Genomic DNA, 17,145 nt, shown 5'->3' with positions numbered 1-17,145 from the left:
AGACAGGATCCCTAGCCTCTTTTGCATTCGCATTCGCATGTAGCGTGCATCCATTTTCCTCGTTATTGAACCTTTCGAAAGGACTCTGGAACCAACACCTCAGTCCATGAGCACCGGTAATGTTTTCACTACAGTTAGTGTTCGGGGAACAGCTCTTGCTACAGTAGGCAGAGTCAGCACTATGTGGTATAGAGGCTAGACTGATATTCGGCAATCGTAGTAAGGCTGGACAGTGACCCTTACACGGTGTTTGCATCGCTAGCAATACCCACAACACCCGTAGTACCATCAGTCCTTGGTTTCGGAGTAATCTGCATTGGTTTGTGCATCCACAACATCAGAAGCATTCATCAGTCAACATCAGAAGTACAGATAGAAGTTCGGCAGTTGTGCCTCACTTTTAACGCGGGGGATGTCACGTGCGCACTTCACTTGTGCCACGTGGAAAGGCTTCTTCCATAGTCTAGCGTCAGTCTTAGCGTAGGACTGAGCCTGGCACTTTGCGAGCCTCTAGCAAGACGTGCATGCCCAAGCCGGTCACACTTGCATACCCTCTCTTGCACAAGAACAATCATTTCATCATGCAGGCATTTTATCGCTTGAACCACCTCTTATAAGTCATTTATTTAAAGTGACTTTTGGAATTCTTTTTGTAAGTTTGTTGGAAAAGTAGGTAGGGCAAATTGCTAAAGATCTATAAAAGAAACCCATTGGGCACTCAATAGAAGCAGTAGAAGCAGGGACACAAGGAGGCAGGCACCCAGCAGTCAGGTAGCACCTCAGCAGGAGCCCTAGCATTTTCTCAAGAAGAAGATCAGCGTTTTCAGCCATTACCACCAGCGTTTCAGTTTTCAGCTTTTGCCTCACGAGAACCCGCTCCCACCCGGTTGCAGATCCTTGTCAGATTCCCCATCTAGCACCAGATCAGCCTAGCGTTTTTAGAATTCAGCAGATCAACCAGCGTTTTCAGATTTCAGCCAGATCAGCCAGCGTTTTTACTTCAGTCCTAGCTTGATGAAGCGGTTGCAGATCTACGCCGCAGTATCGCCGCAGTAGCAGATCCCCAACAGTGCTTCTAGGGTTTTCAGTTTTTTGCCTTGACGTCGTCGTCCTCGACAGCATCGTTGTCGTTGTCGACATCGTCATTGCAGATCCCTATCTTGATGCGACATCTTCGTCATCGTCATCACAAATCCCTATCTTGACGAGGACACCTTCGTCATCGTCATCGCAGTCCCAGACTTGACGACGACACCATCGTCGTCATCGTCATAGTCACCATCGTTGTCATCGTCGACATAGATAAGCAGTACCCGTCATCGATATCACCGTCTTCGACACAAAACCCTTGTCAACATCACTGTCTTTGACACAGAACCATCTTCGACTTCACTGTCTTTGACACAGAACTGTCGTCAACTTCACCGTCTTTGACACAGAGCCATCGTCGACTTCACTGTCGTCGACAAAGACCCTTAGTACCTTGTCGTCGACTTCATCATCTTCGACATAGACCTCGTCGTCGACCTCCCCGTCTTCGACATAGAACCCGCAGTACCGCTTGTCGACATCATCGTCTTCGACATAGTAACCTTCAGCATCAGTAGCATCAATACCATTTAGCATCAGCATCATTGTAGTTGCATTTGTGCAAGAATAAAGAAAGTACTTGCTCTGGCAACAGAGCAAGGGGACCCTTGAGGGTTGGGACCCGACATCAATGTGTCGTCTCTTTTCTCTCTCTTTCTTTCAATTCAGTTCAGTTCTTTCAAGTGAAGTAAAGTGTCCCTTGTGTTTGTGTGCGGAGTACTAGATCCGAGCAAATCCTTATTCTGTTCCGCTACACCTGACACTTCTTAGTGTGACCCTTGACGTGACATTGATAACATCGACCTTCCTTAGCATAAATGACTTGTTCTTCTGCCGTTATGTATCCTCCTATAATTCCTTGGGTGGCTTTTTCATTCGGGGTTAGCTTAGGTTGTAAAAGGTAGACAATGACACTTGGTCAAGACTTTTTCCCTCAAAGGGTTGTGTAACACACAACATCGTTTTCTTCATCAAGTAGCCATCCCGTATGGAATACCCTGGAACCGTCTCCCCATTTGGTATTCGAGTAAAAATGTCCGCAAAGTCAAAATCTGTGGTGTACTGGTCAACCATATCCTCAAAACTTTTGTGATGAATCACGGAAATAGCCAAGACCCTAGGTTTCCAAGACAATGCATCTGCCACTAAATTTTTCTGTTTCTGAATATGGAAATCTGGAAGTGAAACTGTGACAAGATGTTAGCCCATCACATCTGCTTTTCCAAAAGGTGCTTCTGTGACAAGAAGTAGCATAGACTCTAATGATCTGTAAAAATTGTGAAATCGGCTCAGAGTAAATAGTGTCTCCACAGATCATGGATCACTGCCAATAGCTCTTTCTCATAGGTCTGTGCTACTAATTCTGGCCTTGAAAACATTCTGCTTTCATAGGCAATCACATGGCCTTCTTGCATCAAGACCGCTCCCAAACTACGACCACAAGCATCACAATAAACTTCGAACGAATTTTGCAAATCTGGCAAAGCCAACGCAATCTGGCAAAGCCAACACTTGTCCAGTAATCAATTTTTCCTTGAAGTGTCTAAAAAGCAGTCACCTCTGTCGGTCCCCATGAGAAAGGGACTCCTTTTTGAGTTAATAAGTGTAAAGGTGAAGCTATCTCTGCAAACTTCCGAATGAACTGCCGATAAGAAGAGCACAAGCCCAAAAAAAGCTTCGAACTTCATGAACATCTTTAAGTCAGGCCAATCGCGGATAGTCTCAATTTTGGCCGGGTCCATATGTACTTCTGTTGCTAAGACGATTTGTCCCAAGAAATGTATCTCCGGCAAAAAAAAACTCGCTTTTTTTGGTATTTATAACCAATCTATGCTCGCGCAATGCCTGAAAGACCTGTAGCAGATGCTGTCGGTACTCTGCTTCATTCTTGGAAAAAACTATAATGTCGTCAAAGAAAGTGCCAACAAAAGATCGATACTCTTGAAAAATCCTATCCATCATTTGAATGAAGGTTGTTGGAGCGTTTGTAAGTCATCAATCCTGTTGAAACAAGAGGATCCTTGAAGTCTCAAGAATATCATCGATTCTTGGAATCGGGAATCTGTTCTCGATTGTGATTTTATTGAGAGCCCTATAATCAATGCACATTCTCCAAAATCCGTCTTTCTTTAGTACTACTAAAACCGGAGAACAGTAAGGTGATGTAATAGGCTGGATGAGACCCTTTTCGAGAAGCTCTTTCACTTGGTTCATGATTTCTTCATTCTGGGCTCGGCTAACATGGTAAGGTGGCCGGTTCGGTGGTGTGCTTCCAGGAATCAAGTCAATGGTGTGGTCCTCAAGACGAGGTGGAGGTAGCTTGCCTGGTAGGCCTTTTGAGAAACAGTCAGCATGTGTGCATAAATTCTATCCAATTCAGACATATTGGTTCTTTGTTCATCATTCAATTCTTTCAAGTAGATTGAGTGAATGAAAAGACTGGATTTCATTAATTTCGAAATGGCCGAAGCCGATACAAAAGGGACGGACTCGCCCTTCAATTTTACAGAAAGTTCAATTTTCCTGTCCTTCTCATTCGTCAAAGTCGCTTTCTTGGCCCAATAGTCGACCACGACGTTGTTCTTGTGGTACCAAGGGATTTCTAGGAGGACGTCACAACCCTTCCAAAGGCATGATGTAAAAGTCCTCGTGCCCTAAATACCCCCGAAAATGCAAACAAAGTTTGCCAATGACAGGTGTAATAGCAACATCTTGTCTGGGCGCCGCTAGAACTGCCTCTGTCGGTGGCCCCATCCTGTCGGGCGTAATTTCAAGTCGAGCCGCCAATTCAGGTGAAATGAAGTTGGCCTTGGCTCCTCCATCAAAGAAAATGAGGGCTTCCTGATCCTTTACTTTGCCCCATGCGCAACAAAGTTCCGTACTTTCGTCCATTTGACTCAGGCCGGCGGTCCCCATGCAATCCGGTACCACTCCTGCTTTCATCTTGCCTTTTCTGCCACGTTCTTTTGATGCTTTGGAACAGTCTGGCCTTTCTTCCGATTGTCCTCACTGTGCCTTTTTGGGACACTTGGCAAAGATGTGTCCTTGTTTCCCGCAGCCAAAACACTTCCCCTCTTTGAGATAGTCAGCTCTCTGTTTCGTAGTCAATTGGGGTCGTGCATTCTTCTTCTTCTTCTTCTTTGTATTGTCATTTGCCGAGTTTTGTCCGGTCCTTTGTGTCAAAACTTCATCAGTGGGGTAGGTCAAGTTACTCGAACGTATCGACAATCCCTCCTTGTCACGATTGTGATTAAGTTACATCATACACACTTACTCATGGATGCAGATACGCGAAGTGCCATGCCAAGGAGGACCCTTACGCTTGGATGGTCACGACCCTTCGCTCAAGAGACATGCCTCTTCGTCAAAAGCCACACTCCTTCGACGATTTGTTGCTCTATGGTTGCGACTCTTCGCCCAATGGTTGCAACTCTTCGTCCAAAGGCATGATGTAAAAGTCCTCGTGCCCTAAATACCCCCGAAAATGCAAACAAAGTTTGCCAATGACAAGTGTAATAGCAACATCCTGTCTGGGCGCCGGTAGAACTGCCTCTGCCGGTGCCCCCATCCTGTCGGGTGTAATTTGAAGTCGAGCCGCCAATTCAGGTGAAATGAAGTTGGCCTTGGCTCCTCCATCAAAGAAAATGAGGGCTTCCTGATCCTTTACTTTGCCCCATGCGCGATAAAGTTCCGTACTTTCGTCCATCTGACTCGGGTCGGCGGTCCCCATGCAATCCGGTACCAGTCCTGATTTCATATTGCCTTTTCTGCCACGTTCTTTTGATGCTCTGGAACAGTCTGGCCTTTCTTCTGATTGTCCTTGCTGTGCCTTTTTGGGGCACTTGGCAGAGATGTGTCCTTGTTTCCCGCAGCCAAAACACTTCCCCTCTTTGAGGTAGCACAGTCAATCGGGGTCGTGTATTCTTCTTTTTCTGGAACTTCTTCTTCTTTGTATTGTCATTTGTCGAGTTTTGTCCGGTCCTTTGTGTCAAAACTTCATCAGTGGGGTAGGTCAAGTTACTCGAATGTATCGAGAATCCCCGCTTGTCACGATTGTGATTAAGTTACATCTATACACACTTACTCATGGATGCAGATGCGCGAAATGCCATGCCAAGGAGGACCCTTACGCTTATATGGTCACGACCCTACGCTCAAGAGACATGCCTCTTCGTCAAAAGCAACACTCCTTCGACGATTGGTTGCTCTACGGTTGCGACTCTTCGCCCAATGGTTGCAGCTCTTCTTCCAAAGGATGTGTCTACGCCTAGAGTCATGTCTATTCACCATGAGACGTGTCTTTTCATTTATGACTCTTCCATCTCCTATAAAAGGAGCCCATTGTACTCTTCACTCTTAAGTCTCTTTTCAGAGTTTTCTTTCTAGTTCTGCTCAGAAATAAAGTAAACACATACGAAGTAATAGCACAATTCTTCATAGTGGTATCAGAGCAATTATTTTTCCGGGACCCGAAGGTTGTGAGCCTCTCACCATCGCCGCTACCCTCTCCCCCCCTCTCGTAGAGTTGTATGGAAGCGGACGTTCGGTGGTACACATGTAGACAGGTTGTCAGATGAGGTAATTTAAATTTGTTTCTGTTCCAAATATATAAATAAAGGGACAGTGCTACAGCTATGTGGGGGCGTACCTATGATGCTGGTGACTCTTCGCGAGGCTTTTCGAGGGGATGTGCCTCTTCGAGTTCAGTCTTGCATCCCTTCACGCGAATGGGTACCGTGCTGGCGGGCTGAAGAGAAGCGTTGGGCTGCCCCTTCGTCAACCAATAAAGGCATTGCTGGAGTTTTTACGCTAAGAAACCAGCAGCGCATAATCTTATTAAACTCAGCGGTTTTTTTTTAACAATGGCCGACCAGCTCCAGATTTTTTAAACTTCATGTAAACTCCTCTTCAAAACTTCCCTCAACTTACATAAAGATGCCTGCAAGTCAGCGATCCCAAAATTTGCACGCTGCTCTTCCTCCTAGCGCTGGATTTCTTGGCCTTCTCTGCACGCATGCCACATGGCCGATGGAGAATTCAACGCACCCGTCCCATTTCTCTCGTACATAGACGAGATTCCCAAAGAAGTCCTGTCGGAACACGACGTGATCATTATACCCGACACTCCCGAATCCAAAGTAATTTTCGATACCCCGGAGTCGGAACCCTTTCCAGATACCGTTCGTGTTCCTGGAGTACCCGTTCTAGAACTTGTTCCTGAGCACCTATTCCCGCACAGGTTCCAGTTCCCGCCTTCTAGGATTACTTGGTCTATGTAACCCAACGTCATGCCGCTCCAAAAACAGTTCCTGCTCCCCGCTCCCGAAGTATCAATTCTTAAACTTATCTGGAGAAACAATCACTTTCTCTAAGCAGTCGGCATGGGCGAATCACAAGATGGCAACAACTCTATTAAACCCGAGGACCCGATAGCAGTTCTCAAGACTCAAAGAGCAGATGGCAGCACTTTTCACGAGCCTCGCATCAATTCACACTCGCTTAGAGAAGATGCGGACGCAAAACACTTCTCGGAGTCGTCCTACAACTTCTCGGACGACTAATACTGCTTCTTTGCCATCTTCTTCCAAAGCTTCAGTGGCCAACCAAGAAGAACCTCTCAAACCGAAGGTTTTTGAACCCAAATTTTCTCATCCAAAGCATGGTTTCTCAGAGACAACTAGACACAAAGTACCTTCATGTGAGCAACAATAGTCTCAACATGACTATTCTTGGAAATACTACAGTTACAAGCAACCTACTTTTTATTGGAATCATGAGCAACAAAAGTAGCCACTTGAAGCTTCCAAAGGATCTCAGCTTAAAAAGAAATCAACAATATCAAGATGGGCTTACTTAGTGGCACATATATCTGACCCTAGTTGAGTACTCGGTTGTGAATGTTGCGACGCTGGACAAGTTCTCCCTCACGAGCCATGCCCTACATTTAAGTCTTCCTTGTTTGATGGTGGTGAAGTTGAAGATTTTTTTATCCTTTCCTTGTGCAAGAGGATTCTTTAGAGGTTTAAGAGGCAACAACTCCCTCAACCTCCTCCTTCTCAATTGGAAGCCTTAATACCCGCTGAGAAAGCTGAAGATTGAGAAGATTCTGTTTCTTGTGTGACAACCAACCAACACAATTCCTTCTTTGGCCGTGTTCCAGGTAGAAAAATTCGCCTCATCACCGCCCTTGCAGAATAAAGTGTTTGTTTCTAAACAGATATTTAATGCACCGATGAAAGATAATTCTACAAACTTGAAGATTCCAATCCTTACCTTCAAGGATGCAAAGGATTAAACAGATATAGACTCTTGCAGCACGACTTTAGTTGCTGTAATTGAATCTTTGGACACAACTTGTTTCAGTGATAAACCTTTACAGATGGATATACCTCCAAACACTATTTTGTCTCAGTCTATGACATCCCTTCAGGAGGATTTTACTATTCCAGACAAACCAATGGAATACCTTGCAGATTTCCAACCAATGGTCATTACTCAAGAGAAAACTCAAGTCAGTTTACGAATAGTTTCACTTGAAACAGATAAAGATTCAATCTTTTCTTGGACAAAGCTCGAAGTTACAAATGACTTTGACAAAAGCACTAATCAAGTTCCAGATATGATCAATTTTCAGCTTGGAAAAATAGTTATGGTCAATAACAGTGCCATGACATGGGACTTAACAGTAAGCACTTTGGATGCAGAAGTAAGGAGAAATACATTTTTCATTCTCCCGGAGTTTCTACAACTACCCTTGGGTTTTATTTTAAATAGGAGGGAATGTCACGATTGTGATTAAGTTACATCATACACACTTACTCATGGATGCAGATACGCGAAGTGCCATGCCAAGGAGAACCCCTACGCTTGGATGGTCGTCGCTCAAGAGACATGCCACTTGGTCAAAAGCCACACTCCTTCGAGGACTGGTGACACCCCTTTGCTCTACGGTTGCGACTCTTCGCCCAATGGTTGTAGCTCTTCGTCCAAAGGATGTGTCTCTACGCCTAGAGTCATGTCTATTCACCATGAGACGTGTCTTTTTATTTGTGACTCTTTGTCTCCTATAGAAGTAGCCCATTGTACTCAGTTTCAATCAATCAATCAAACACAGTCTCTTAAGTCTCTTGTCAGAGTTGTCTTTCTAATCCTGTTCAAAAATATAGTAAACATATATGAAGTAATAGCACAATTCTTCACATCGCTTAGCATGTCCCATCAGTTGTTGTATGGACTCGGACTTCTGCTCAAGGCAGTAATCTTGGATTTCTTTGGGAGTCCGTAAAGAGGTCGGTAGAAAAGAATCCCAAAATCTTTCACAGTAAGCATCCAAAGTGTCACCCTTGGTCATCCGATGTCAGGTGTAGCCGAATTGAAATGGGAAGATCTAGTTTTACACCTCCACAAAATCCTTTCCTTCTTTCCTTGCCTTAGTGAATGCTTTGTGCTTCAATGAATGTTCCTTTTATCTTCCCCTGAAGAGAGGGGCTGAGAGAATGCAATAGAGATGTGTAGAGGGAGAGAGAAAAAGAGAGGAGAAGAGCAACATCGGATGGGGTCCCAACCAACCCTCTCAAGGGCCCCCCACACCGTTACCGATGTGGTATTTGCTTTAGATTGTGTAAATGGAATGTATACACGATGCAATACCTCAATGCAGACTCTACCGACTTGACAACGACAAATCACCGCGGTAACTCCTCGGAAAGACGCACCTCCGGGGCTGATTTGATGCACCTTGGATCCTTCTCAATGTGGGAATTGCAGATGACCACCATGGGCCGATTTGCACTCCTGATGTGAGAAGTATGATGGGCTGAAAACGCAGATCTCGACGAGGTCGATGATGGACAACAATGGAGCACTTGATGCCAGTGAGGGAATGGCTGAGGGGAGGCTCGATGGGTTGCCAAAGTACTGAACCGCAACGGGAAACTCGCGTATGCAGAGTTGAGCCACTTTCTGCCGAGGGGAAGGGCTGAAAACTGAAAAGGCTGGGGCTGATCTGCTGTTTTTCTGAAAACTGGAAACGCCAAGCTGGGAAAACTGCTAACGCTAGGGCTGGTTGAATTCCCAAAAAAAAATGCTGGCTGCTTCTGCTGCTGAAAATGCGGGCCTATGGCTGCTGAAAACATTGGCAAAAGTCTTCTGCAACTTGTCTTTAGATGGATCTCTTTATGGGTGCATACTGAATTCCCAAAAAACACGTTGGCTGCTTCTGCTGTTGAAAACACTGGCTTCTTCTTGCTTCAGGCACTAGCAAAAGTCTTCTACGACTTGTCTTCAGATGGATCCCTTTATGGGTGCATATCACTGGTTAAATACTTATTAGGCTTCATGTAGGGCAATTGTCCACCAGCTTATCCGACAAATAAATCATGACATGATTTATTTTAAAAATAGGTCTAGGGGGTTCCAAATCTGGGTGCAACTGTCGCACATCCGCCCACCTGGGGATCCAATCAACGCGCGGTCTGGCACGTAGGATTCCTCTAACCTAGAACTACATGCTTGTCATGCCAGATGCCCACCGTATTGTAATAACATCTGTCAAAACGCGTATACAAACCATTTATGCAAGAGGGTTCCAAACTGGAAAACCTAATCTAATGGACTTGTCCGGACATGTAGGTCGTGTGAACAAGCTCACAAAATTGCCGGTACTAATTCTCCTACGATTCTATACATCCCTATCTAGGAAGAAGGGGAAAACTAGCTCTGGAAGTCGATGAAGTACATCTACGTGGCACACCGAGCCATGTGTACGTGACATCCCCTCCTGCTTAAGGTGAGGTACGGGTACCGATTTGCATGGCCTCCTTGTTCAAGGCTAGCAGATCCGGGTAATCGGTGAAGAATTCCTCGTCCACCCACGCCGCTTCATGTGTCCCTAGATCCTTGAATTTGAGGAAATATTGTCGTGCTTGCTTCTTCGTTTCGTGCTTGAATCGATGCAAAAGGATCTGCTCGGTTCCATCACCTCGGCTTCATCAACAATCCTAGTCAGGAACGTTCCTTGGAGGATCATCCTGAAACAATTTAAGCCAAGAAACATGGAAAACATTATGCATTGTCCAAGAAGATGCCAAACGTAATTGCATGGAAACATCGTTTACCTTTTTGATGATTGGAAACGGACCATACATACGAAAAGAGAGTTCAGGACACCTCTTACCAACTTGCTTGAGACGTTGCTTTATGATCCTTAAATACACCCAGTCACCTTCCTTAAATGAGACATTCTATCGATGCTTATTAGCATGCCTAGAATAGGACTCTTGAGCCTTGCTAAGCCGAAGGTTAACACTCTCGAGTACCTCCACGTAGGTTTGACTAGAAAAAGATTCATTGAGGACAGCCTGAACTAATGGAAAATATTGCTCCCACTTAGATTGCTTATCATGCACATACGATTTGAGAACATCAAATGCCAATTGATTGTAAATTTCAGCTTGTCCATCAGACTGTGGATGAAATGCAGACAAAAAGTTCAACCGAGTGCCAAAATTTTCAAACAAAGCACGCCAAAAATTGGATGTGAACTTAGTATCACAATCCTACACAATAGACTTGGGTAGACCACACAATGGATACCAATGCTTGATAAACAACCGTGCAACATCTTTTGGAGTAACATTAGCCTTGCAAGGGATTAACATGCAAACTTTGCTAAACCGATCAATGGTTGGACATTGCGTGTTCCGTGCAGACGGGCAAGGGGCAAATTAGTTACGAAGTCCATACTTATGTCCTCAAATGAGGATGGGTAACGACATCAGTAGCCCTTGGTGCTTACCACGAGGGACTTTAACCTTTTGACACACAACACGCTTAGTAACATAATCATACACATCCTTACACATCTTTGGCCAATAGAAAAAATGTTCAACCTTTTCTAATGTAGCATTAATATCCCTTTGCCCACCCGTCAAAGCATCATGTACGTCATGCAAAATGGGTGCTCGATGAGAAGACAACACACACAAGCGGTTCGTGAAGAAAAGCCACCCATCATGAATGAGATAATTGCACGGACCTTGTGCATTCAGTGCTTGTAACCAATGCTTTTCAAACTCAGAACTCATGTAATTGTCTTTTAGATCATCAAAGCTAACACCTTGAATAGAAAGAAAAGAATGAGACTCGAGAGAGAGAACTTGACCTTTCCTACTAACTGCATCTGCAACAAGGTTAGCTTTGCCAAAAAAGACAATCATACTACCAAAGTGTTCAAAACCTGAGACCATCGTGCTTGCCTATCACTCCAATGTGCACTAGGCATAGATTGAAGCCATTTAAGTGCTTGGTGATCTGTGCGAACAACAAACTCACGCCCATAAATGAAATGCTTCCAATGCTTTAATGCATGAATGACAAAGAGAAATTCCTTATCATAAACAAAGTAATTCTTCTCAGCACTAATGAGTTTACGAGAGAGGAATGCCACTGGATGGTTGTTTTGCTGTAACATTGCTCCAAGGGCAATGTTACTAGCGTCAGTCCACACCTCAAAAGGCTCATCCCAAGAGGCGAGGGCGAGGCATGGCGCCTCGGTGACTGCTACTTTGAGTGATTCAAAAGCACTCTTAGCAGCATCGGTCATGACAACGCGCTGACGGTGTGTATTACACCCTTTAACAAGTGAGATAATGGTGCGGCAATATGTACAAAGTGCCTAATGTGAGGATTGTATGCTTGACACAAATCCAAAAATGAGCGAACATCATATGTTGTCTCAAGCATAGGTCACTCTCTTACCTCACTTACCTTTGCGGGATCAAGTCGAATGCCCTCGGGAGAGATAATGTAGCCCAAATAGCACACAGTAGTCTGAAAAAATTCCGACTTCTTTGCTGCAATATAAAGATGGTTAGCATCCAAGCGGGCTAAAACTTTCTCCACATCAATAGCATGTTGTTCCCAAGAAGAGGAGAAAATGAGAATGTCATCCAAAAAGATGAACACGCACTTATCGACCAAATCAATGAAGGTACGCATCATCATGCGATTAACGTACCCTAGGTGTGCCCACTAGACCAAACAACATAACAATGAACTCGTAGTACCCGCGTTCGGTCTGAAAGGCGGTCTGGTAGATGTCTCGCTTTGCGATTCTTACCTTGTGGTAGCCACTCTTCAAATCGATTTTCGAAAACACCACCGCCCCATTCAGACGCTCCAAAATGTACTTGATGCGAGGCATAGGAATTGTTCTTGACCGTCATCTTGTTGAGGGCCCTGTAATTCACACATAACCGCGATGAGCCATCTTTCTTACGAACAAAAAGAATAGGAGCCCTGTAATTCACACATAACCGCGATGAGCCATCTTTCTTACGGACAAAAAGAATAGGAGCAGCAAAAGGACTTGCACTGGGACGTATAAAACCCCTAACCAACAACTCACCTAGTTGGCGCTCTAGCTCCTCTTCATTAGCCTTGTTCATACGATATGGAAACTTACTTACAGGTTGTCCTCCGTCCACTAGGTCGATGACATGATCCTCGGGTCGCTCGGAAGAGAGTGTAGGAGGGAGATCATCCTGGAGAAACAAATGCTCAAACTTTTCAAATAACTCACCATAACTGTTAGGAATACCTAAGTTCCTGGATGTGGGGTTGACATAGATGACGGCCGCTTAGGCTCCTCGACGTAGCTCTCTTTTAGCCTGGACATGAGAAATGAGAGGGAGAGAGGGAATGCCGCTCTTGCCTAGAATGAGGATTGGCTGCGACACATTGTGATTGATGAGAAGCGTGTACTTCTCCCAATCAACAATGGGCTTAAACATGCGAAACCACTTAATGTCCAAAATGATATCACATCTTGCAAGTTTAGAGACTACAAATTGACGAGTAAATTGAGTTTGTTGAACAATCAAATTGACATCATTAACTTCGTGAGAGAGAGAAGCGTACATGCCGTCTAAAAATCCTTGCATCGGGATGGTGGGGATCGGATCTGTCTGAAGACGTGCATGTTTCACAAGAGATTCACTTATGACATCGTGAGAACTTCCAGAATCAAACAACACAATGACCCTTTGACCATTAACATGTCCATAACATTTTATGAGTTCATCCTCTCCGAAAGTCCCCTCCTGCTTAGCTTCTTGCTCTACCACACTCACGGCATTCACCTGAGGGGTAGAGTCAGAAGTGGACGTAGTAGAGTTTCCTTGCTAGATTCCTTCTTAGGACACTGTTTTCATGTGACCTACGATTGAACAATAGAAGCACCTACGTTTTTTTGCATACAATGCTTGTTTCTCTCTACTTAATGAACCACCTAAAACTCCATGGGCAATCTTTTCATCAAGTGTGAGTTGAGGCTTATTAGATTTTCCTTTACCCTTATCCTCAGAGTCATCGCCCTTAGATTGAGATTGAGAGGTAGAAGTAGATTGAGAAGAATTTGGAGAGTTCTTTTTATTGTTGCCATTCCCATTAGAATTCTTGTCCTTTTCCTTAGACGAGTCATGAGAGGAAGAATTACCATTACCTGAGGCAGTCTTAAGCTTACCTTGTTGTGCTTTATCTCTTGTAGTTGAGCCAAGCGTATCGCTTCTTGCAATGTCTTTGGATCACCGGCCTCCACATCAAACTTGATCAAGTGGTCCAATCCAAAGAGAAAAGCCTCTAACCTCTCATCATCCGATTTCCGCAATTGTCCACCTAGCTGTGACACACGGTTAGCATATGACATCACCGGTTTACCTTGTTGAGACAAAGCCCGAAATCCTCCTTCAATCGCTTCAAGTACTGTGGAGGGAGGAAGCGAGTCTTGAGATTCTCCGCGAACTCCTTCCAACTAAGCTCGAGAGGGGGAACGAGGTAGCGGCATGGGTAGCTGTACTCCACCATTCATCCTTCCAAGTGATGGCATCACCCGTGAGATGCATGGAAGCCCAGAGAACCTTGTTATTTTCATACTTTTTCACAACCGCAAAATAGGATGTAAATTGATTTAACCAAGAGTAAATGACAATAGCATCCATCTTACCGTCATACTTACTAAACGTGATCTTCTCGGGAATTGGATCATTGGTCATCCGTGTAGCAATGGTTGCCTCCGCAATGGTGTTGGCAAGCTTTTTATGATCGGGCTTTGAAGAAGAGGTATCGGATCGCACTGCCAAGGTGGTGATGAGATCACGCATGGTTTGCCTTTCTTGCCTTCGGGCCTCGGTGTATGCCTCGCGTTCCCGTATACAAGCCTTGGCTTCGGCCGCCAATAGGCACTCCTCACGCTTCGCTGCTTCCACACGTTTGACACGACGTGCCTCCTCTTGCCGCATCATCATCTCCATCATCATCCGCATCATAGCATCCATGGGATTTGGTGGCAAAGGAGGAGGGGTTGGGGGAGGGCTTGGAGGATCCATAGGTGGCACTTGCTCGCCTTCTTGATTGGTGGAGGTATGCATACCGCTACGAGTCTTGACCATGCAAGGATTTCTCCTCTTGGTTCAAGGAAGGTCGCAGACTAATTTTGGGCGACTATCTACCCCCTCGTCGGCGCACCTCGCATGCACCCAGTATACAACTGGTTGCTATTTTTCGACGCTCAAGGCGCACGGCTCTACGCGCAATGGTAGGCCTGCTGTTCAAAGTATGGGAGGAGTATACACCGAAGGGTTGCCAACACAACCAAAAACACAAGAGGAAAAAAAAAAAAAAAACTTTTTGGGGATTAGCGGATTAGTGCAAAATCTTCAAAGCTCTGATACCAATGTCACGTGCAGCAGAATTGAAATGGTGAAGATCTAGTTTTACACTTAAACAAAATCCTTTCCTTCTTTCCTTGCGTTAGTGAATGCTTTGTGCTTCAATGGACGTTGCTTTTATGTTCCCCTGAAGAGAGGGGCTAAGAGAATGCAATAGAGATGTGTAGAGGGGGAGAGAAAAAGAGAGAGAGAAGAGCGACACCCGATGGGGTCCCAACCAACCCTCTCAAGGGCCCCCCACACCGTTACCGATGTGGTATTTGCTTTAGATTGCGTAAATGGATTGTATAAACAATGCAATACCTCAATGCAGACTCTACTGAATTGACGACGACAAATCACCGCGGTAACTCCTCGGGAAGAGGCACCTCCAGGGCTGATTTGATGCACCTTGGATCCTTCTCGATGTGGGAATTGCGGATGACCACCATGGGCTGATTTGCACTCCCGATGTGAGAAGTATGATGGGCTGAAAACGCGATCTTGACGAGGTCGGTGATGGACAGCAATGGAGCACTCGATGCCGGCGAGGGAATGGCCGAGGGGAGGCTCAATGGGCTGTCGAAGTACTGGATCACAACGGGAAACTCGCGGAGGCAGAGTCGAGCCACTATCCGGCGAGGGGAAGGGCTGAAAACTGAAAACGCTTGGGCTGATCTGCTGTTTTGCTGAAAGGAAACGCCAAGCTGGGAAAACTGCTAACGCTAGGGCTGGCTGAATTCCCAAAAAAAATGCTGGTTGCTACTGCTGCTGAAAACGCTGGCCTCTGGCTGCTGAAAACGTTGGCTTCTTCTTGCTTCAGGCGCTAGCAAAAGTCTTCGGCAACTTGTCTTCGGATGGATCCCTTTATGGGTGCATATCACTGGTTAAATAATTCTTAGGTTTCAGGTAGGGCAAGTGTCCACCGGATTTTCCAACAAATAAATCATAAAATGATTTATTTTAAAAATAGGTCTAGGGGGGTCCAAATGTGGGTGCAACTGTCGCACATCCGCCCACCTGGGAATCCGATTGACGCGTGGTCTGGCACGTCGGATTCCTCTAACTTAGAACCACATGCTTGTCATGCCAGATGCCCACTGTAGTGTAATAACATCCGTCAAAACGCGTATACAAACCATTTATGCAAGAGGGTTCCAAATTGGAAAGCCTAGTCTAATGGACGTGTCCGGACATGTAGGTCCTGTGAACATGCTCGGAAAATTATCGGTATTAATCCTCCTAGGATTCTAAACATCCCTATCTAGGAAGAAGGGGAAAACTGGCTCTGGAAGTCGATGAAGTATGTCCACGTGGCACACGGAGCCATGTGCATGTGACATCCGAAGATGGTTCCAAGCAATTCTCACATCTCGTTGGTACTCCTGGGTCAACCAAGAAGAAATAAAGAGCCTTTTGGACTTCAACCACTTGGTCGGGGCTTGTCTCCACAGAAAAAGAGTGGACCACCATGTTTGTGCATTTCCCTTCAAGAACGATGCTACCCTCCTAATCTTGGAGTGCTCTGAGTAGTGCCCTCCATAGAATGCTATATCAAACTACTGAATGAAAGCCAAAGCCTTGGGAGCATCTTGGAATCCGGAAAAGGATTCAAATTTCACTAACTGTCCACCCTCTTTAAATTCCTTAGTCTTTTCACTCTTGCCTTTGAGAAAATCATACTGGTTGGCTTTGTAAAAGTATTTCTTCTTTGTATAAAACATGTGATCATCGGAGTCCGAACTGCCAGAGAATGACTCCTTGGTAGAACTGTCAGAAACGGGTCGGAATCTGATCTTCTTTGCCTTTTTCTTGCTCTTAACTTTGATTCTTGCTTCGCTTCTTACCCTTTCTGTCCTCCTCGCTCGAGTCGGAAGAGGAAGAGCTAGAAGATGAACCCATGACTTGTCACCTTTCAGCTCATGGGACTTTTCTTGATAGAGCTACAGACATTTGTAGATCTCGATCCCGATATATTTACCATCTCCGTATCCAGGCCGTTATTGAGAGGATACAGCAGCTCCCATGAGTTTTTTTTAAACGGAGAAAATTGATGCCATGAGACAGTGATCTATGAGGGAGTTTACATTATGGTGCTTATTGTGGCAGTTAGCTGAGAAGGTCAGGCTTTGGCAGCTGGCTTTCTGGTTCACTTGCTTTTTTACATGTTAGTATTTGTTACAATAGTCTTTTCTATTTTTTTTACTAGACATTTGAATTTTGATCATATAACGACAATGCAATTTTCTGGTCTAGATCTTCAGGCCTTTTGCAAACGTAAAGAAACATTTTATTGCATTTCATTTCTTTAACTGTCTTTTCAAGCTAGTCCTTCCATGTTACAACAATA

At 44.9% G+C, this 17,145-nt stretch overlaps 1 protein-coding gene across 1 annotated transcript in view; it reads left to right on the top strand.

Moving 5' to 3' along the window:
• LOC147451311 (protein FMP32, mitochondrial-like) overlaps positions 1-17,145 on the top strand; it is a 40,280-nt gene that overhangs the window by 14,359 nt on the left and 8,776 nt on the right. The gene's annotated exons all lie outside the window — the stretch shown is intronic.

This window comes from Adiantum capillus-veneris, chromosome 9 (genome assembly GCF_014529385.1).
Source record: "Adiantum capillus-veneris isolate H3 chromosome 9, ASM1452938v2, whole genome shotgun sequence".
NCBI classification, from domain to species: domain Eukaryota; kingdom Viridiplantae; phylum Streptophyta; class Polypodiopsida; order Polypodiales; family Pteridaceae; genus Adiantum; species Adiantum capillus-veneris.
Note: the sequence above shows the minus strand (reverse complement) of the source record. Positions and strands in the feature narration are given on the sequence as shown.